The following is a 6,435-nucleotide window of genomic DNA, read 5'->3' on the forward strand; positions in this document are numbered from 1 at the left end:
GTCCGGTTCAGTTGCACAGTGATACGTCCATTAGCATTTATATTCATCGAATCATCGATTTTGAGCATTTTTGCCCGTTAGATTTGCTGCGAATCATTATAAATCACTCGCTATCAACGATCACGTCCCGCCCTGGGCCGCTGCTCTGGTGGCTTTTTTGGGCGTCTCGGGTTAATTGGACCTGATGTCGCTTGAAGCTACGTCGGTATTTCCCCAAAGAGGAAGGGATGATGTAGCACAATGGCAGTAGGTATTTCCCTCAGATACGAAACCAAAGTTATCGAACCAGTAGGAGAACCAAGCAATACAACGTAAATAGCACCTGCACATAAATAACAACTTCTCCCAACCCAACGTGTTAAAGGGGTTGCCAATCCCTTTCGGGGTACAGCGCCTCAAGGTAGGCAAACAGACGTGGGGTAAATTTGTAGTAGATTGATAGATCGAACGCCAAATAAAATAAGTAAAAATAAATTACAGCAAGGTATTTTTGGGTTTTTGGTTTAATAGATCTGAAAATAAATGCAAAGGAAAAATAGATCGCAAAGGCAAATATATGAGAAAGAGACCCGGGGGCCGTAGGTTTCACTAGTGGATTTTCTCGAGAAAAATAGCAAACAGTGGGTGAACAAATTACTGTTGGGCAATTGATAGAACTTTGAATACTCATGATGATATCTAGACAATGATCATTACATAGACATCACGTACAAAATTAGTAGACCGACTCCTGCCTGCATCTATTACTATTACTCCACACATCGACCGCTATCCAGCATGCATCTAGTGTATTAAATTCATGAAGAAACGAAGTAATGCAATAAGAATTGTGTCATGATGTAGACAACATCTATCTATGTAGAGATAGACCGCATCGTTTTATCCTTAGTAGCAACAATACATACGTGTTGATTCCCCTTCTGTCACTGGGATCAAGTATCGTAAGATCAAGTACCATAAGATCGAACACACTACAAAGCACCTCTTCTCGTTGCAAGATAAATAAATCAAGTTGGTCAAACAAAACCTAAATACCGGAAAAGAAATACGAGGCTATAAGCAATCATGCATAAAAGAGACCAAAGAAACTCAAATACTTTCATCTATACCAATATAAAAAGGCCCAAAGGGACAGATCCAATTAATCTCGGCCATCAAATTATGTCAATCCAACTACCTAGACTGCTTCAATGCCAAGCGCTCAACACGTTTAGCGTGCAGTTAATTTCATGCCAAATATAATGATAATCACATAATAACACACAAATAAATAATATCATACTTAATATCCGCATGCACTTAATATACTTCCAAATTAATGTGCGGTTAATTTCATTCGAAATAGCGTTAATCACATTATAACACGCAGATAATATCCTACTTAATATTCGCATGCATTTAATATACTTCTAAATTAACGTGCATTGCACGTACACATTGACTAGTGGATATAAAAAGATAAATCTGATCATAAACTCAAAGTTCAACGGATCCCAACAAACACACCGCAAAAGAGTTACAACATATGGATCTCCAAGAGACCATTGTATTGAGAATTAAGAGAGAGAGGAAGCCATCTAGCTACTAACTACGGATCCGAAGGTCTACAAAGAACTACTCACACATCATCGGAGAGGCACCAATGAAGGTGGTGAACCCCATCCGAGATGGTGTCTAGATTGGATCTGGTGGTTCTGGACCCTGCAGCGGCTGGATCAATATTTCGTCGACTCCCCTAGGGTTTCTGGAATATTGGGGTATTTATAGAGCAAAAAGGCGGTCCGGGGGGCACCCGAGGTGGGCACAACCCACCAGGGCACGCCTGGGTCTCCTGGTGCGCCCTGGTGGGTTGTGCTCTCCTCAGAGCAACCCCCCTAGGCGCAGCCAGGGCCCATTATGTTCCTTCTGATTCAAAAAAATCTTCGTAAAGTTTTGTTGCGTTTGGACTCCGTTTGGTATTGATTTTTTGCGATGTAAAAAATAACAACTGGCACTTGGCACTATGTCAATAGGTTAGTACCAAAACAATGATTATAAAATGATCATAAAACATCCAAGATTGATAATATAACAGCATGAAATAATCAAAAATTATAGATACGTTAGAGACGTATCAGCATCCCCAAGCTTAACTCCTACTCGTCCTTGAGTAGGTAAGTGATAAAAATAGAATTTTTGACATGGAATGCTGCATAACATGTCATATCATATTCTTTTCTTTATAGCATGGACATTTGGATTTGGACTTTTATATTGTTCAAAGCAATAGTCTAGTTTTGACATGATAATTTAAATAATCAAGCATATCAACAAGCAACCATGTCTTTCAAAATAGCAACGCTAAAATAAGTTATCCCTAGCCCATCATGCTCAATCATTGATCCATTCATGAAACACACTCGCATATTAGCTACACCCAATACTCAAGTACGATCATATTGCCTCCTAGTTGGTGCTTTTATAAGAGAAGATGGAGACTCAAATTCAAAAATAAAAATTGCATAAAGTAAAAGAAAGGCCCTTCACAAAGGGAAGTGGGAATTTGTAGAGGTGCCAGAGCTCAAAGCGAAAAACTTAGAGATAAAAACATTTTGGGAGGTGTATCCATCCCACCAACGAAAACGACTTAGAGTTCTCAATACTTTCCATGCTTAGATATATCATAGGCGGTTCCCAAACAGAAAATAAAGTTTATTCCTTTTTTCAACCATACTTTCATTTTCCATGGCTAGCCGTATCCATGATTGCCCTCTATACCAACAATTTCCAAGGAATTTATTATTTGCCAACATAAACTAAATTCATTTTTCATTTCGTGACTGGGCATCCCTAACACCTTTGCCTTACTCTCGTGCAATGACAAGTGAATAAACACACATCTTGAGAATAACATATGTAGCATGGAAAATATTAGCCATCCCTCACCGCTCCGCGAGCGAAACAAACACACAAAAGAGAAGTTTATTTTGAAAATTAGAGATGACACATGCAAATTTGCTTAAAACGGCAAAAGAATACCGCATATAGGTTGATGTAGTGGGCTCATGTGGCAAAACTAGTTTAAAGGTTTTTGGATGCACAAGTAGAGATCATACTTAGTGCAAAATGAAGGCTAGCAAAAGATTGAGAAGCGACCAACCAAGAAACAGATGATCTCATACGCAAGCATTAAGCATAATTAACACCGAATAATGCACCATAAGTAGGATATAATTTCATTGCATGACTATTGACTTCCGTGCTTGCATAGGGAATCACAAACCTTAACACCAATATTCTTACTAAAGCATAATTACTCATCAAGATGACTCACATATCACATCATCATATCTCAAAACTATTACTAAGAATCAAGTTTATTTTGTCCAATGATCTTCATGAAATTTTTTATTATATCCTTCTTGGATATCTATCACTTTGGTACTAATTTTCATATGTTGCTTTTCATAAGCTCAAACAAATATAAGTGACGATCATGATCATAATATTTCTTTCTCTCAAAATAATTTAAGTGAAGCAAAAGAGAATTTCTTAAAAAAATTACTAACTCTCAAATAAATCTAAGTGAAGTAGAGAGCATTTCTTCAAAAATACTAAGCACACCGTGCTCAAAAAGATATAAGTGGAGCACTAGAGCAAGTCCATAGCTCATAAAAGATTTAAGTGAAGCAAAGAGAGCAATTCTAACAAGTCATGACATAATTTTGGCTCTCTCAAATAGGTGTGTCCAGTAAGGGATCAAGACTTAAAACACAAAATAAAACAAGAAAAGATTCATATCATACAAGACACTCCAAGCAAAACACATAGTATGTGACGAATAAAAACATAGCTTCGAGTAAAATACCGATGGTCGTTAGAAGAAAGAGGGGGTGCCACTCGGGGGCATCCCCAAGCTTAGTTGGTTGCTCATTTTTGGATAATAGCCTGGGATGCCGGGGCATCCCCAAGCTTGGGCTCTTCTACTCCTTACTCCTTCATCCATCATAAGATAACCCAAGACTTGAAAACTTTAATCACACAAAACTCAACAAAACCTTCATGAGATTCATTAGTATAAGAAAGTAAATCACTACTATAAGTGTTGTATCAAACCAATTCATATTTTGTTCTTGCATTATATCTACTGTATTCCAACTTTTCTATGGCAAAAACTCATCAAAGAAAACCATAGAGTCATCAAAATAAGCACACAACGCAAAGAAAACAGAATCTATCAAAAAAGAACAGTCTATAGCAATCTGACTATTTCGAATACTTATGTAACTCCAAAAAATCTGAAAATTTAGGATGACCTGAGAAAATTGTATATTGATCTACTGCAAGTGGAATGAGTATTTTATCGCTCTCTGGTAAAAAACGAAAATTATTTTCGCAAGCGCAAAGGTTTCTGTTTTTCAGCAAGATCAAACAACTAGCACCCAAGAAGATCCTAAAGGCTTTACTTGGCACAAACACTAATTAAAACATAAAAACACAATCATAACAGTAGCATAATTGTGCTAACACTCAAAAATAAGAAGCAAAAACCAGAAATAAATTTTATTCATTGGGTTGCCTCCCAACAAGCGCTAGTTTTACGCCCTTAGCTAGGCATAAATCAAGGATCTAAGTTTTGTCACCCTTCTTCTTAATTCCCTTGGAGGTTTTTCATCATGGGTGTCGGTGTCAAAATCGGCGGATCTCGGGTAGGGGGTCCCGAACTGTTTGTCTAAGGCGGATGGTAACAGAAGGCATGGGACATGATGTTTTACCCAGGTTCGGGCCCTCTTGATGGAGGTAAAACCCTACGTCCTGCTTGATTTATTCTTGATGATATGAGTATTACAAGAGTTGATCTACCACGAGATTGGAGAGGCTAAACCCTAGAAGCTAGCCTATGGTATGATTGTGATTGTATGTCGTCCTACGGACTAAAACCCTCCGGTTTATATAGACACCGGAGGGGGCTAGGGTTACACAAGGTCGGTTACAAAGGAGGAGATATACATATCTGTATTGCCTAGCTTGCCTTCGACGCCAAGTAGAGTCCCATCCAGACACGAGACGAAGTCTTCAATATTGTATCTTCATAGTCCAACAGTTCGGCCAAAGGATATAGTCCGACTGTCCGGAGACCCCCTAATCCAGGACTCCCACAGTAGCCCCTGAACCAGGCTTCAATGACGATGAGTCTGGCGTGCAGTGTTGTCTTCGGCATTGCAAGGCGGGTTCCTCCTCCGAATATACCAGGAAGAATTTGAATACAAGGATAGTGTCCGACCCTGCAAAATAAGTTCCACATACCACCGTAGAGAAAATAATATTTCCACAAATCTAATCTGCTGACATGTTTTGGCAACATGACACCATGCCGTGCCCCGATGATTATTCAAACCGTTTCTTTTAACTAGCCCCGCATATAACGCGAGGCAGTTTCTTGACATGTCTTGTCAAAGCAGAGATCGTGTCCCCCTTATTATGGGATTCTCATCAATACGAGCATGGGTAACCCAACCGCGCTATCAATTATAGCGCTTGGGGGATAAGCGAGTTTTACCAGGCTAGTGGGGGCGCATAGTTTCGGACGCCCTTATAAGGGGATAAGGTTTAACCTTTCTCTACCCACGCCTTCATCCTCCTTGCTCATCCATTCTTGCGCACTCGAGCTCCAACGCCCAAGTCCACATCCTTCCCTCAACCTTCTCCAAACATGTCCGGAGCGGGAGGCAAATGGATGGCTTCCTCCGTTACGGAGGGACACATCAAGAAGCTGCGCGGAGCCGGATACTTAGCCGCGAATATCGCGCATCGGCTGCTCGCTGCGGGGCAGATTGTTCCTACCCCAGAACCTCACGAGAGGGTAGTTTTCCTCCACCACTTCCTTCGCGGACTGGGGTTTCCCCTCCATCCATTCGTCCATGGTCTTATGTTCTACTACGGGCTGGACTTTCATGATATAGCCCCGAACTTCATCCTCAACATTTCGGCGTTCATCATTGTGTGTGAGGCTTTCCTCCGCATCCGGCCCCACTTCGGCCTGTGGCTGAAGACCTTCAATATCAAGCTGAAGGTGGTGGGAGGCCAACAAGCAGAATGCGTCGGAGCCATGGTGGGCAAGATGCCCAATGTTATATGGCTTGAAGGCTCCTTCGTGGAGACCATAAAGGGGTGGCAATCGGCGTGGTTCTACATCACCGAGTCGCGCAACACCAACTGGGTGGCGACCCCCGAGTTTCGATCCGGAATCCCCACGCGGCTCACCTCCTGGAAAGGGAAGGGCCTATCCTGGGGTTCATCGGTGGAGCTGGACGAACTCCAGAAATGTATCTGGAATATGGTAAGCAAGAAGCTCAAGCTTGTCAACATAGTCCAGGTCATGCTCTTCCGCCGGATCCTCCCGTGTCAACAACATGATTTCAACTTGTGGGAGTTCGACCCGGCCCAGCATCAAAC

This window comes from Triticum aestivum, chromosome 4A (genome assembly GCF_018294505.1).
Source record: "Triticum aestivum cultivar Chinese Spring chromosome 4A, IWGSC CS RefSeq v2.1, whole genome shotgun sequence".
NCBI classification, from domain to species: Eukaryota; Viridiplantae; Streptophyta; class Magnoliopsida; order Poales; family Poaceae; genus Triticum; species Triticum aestivum.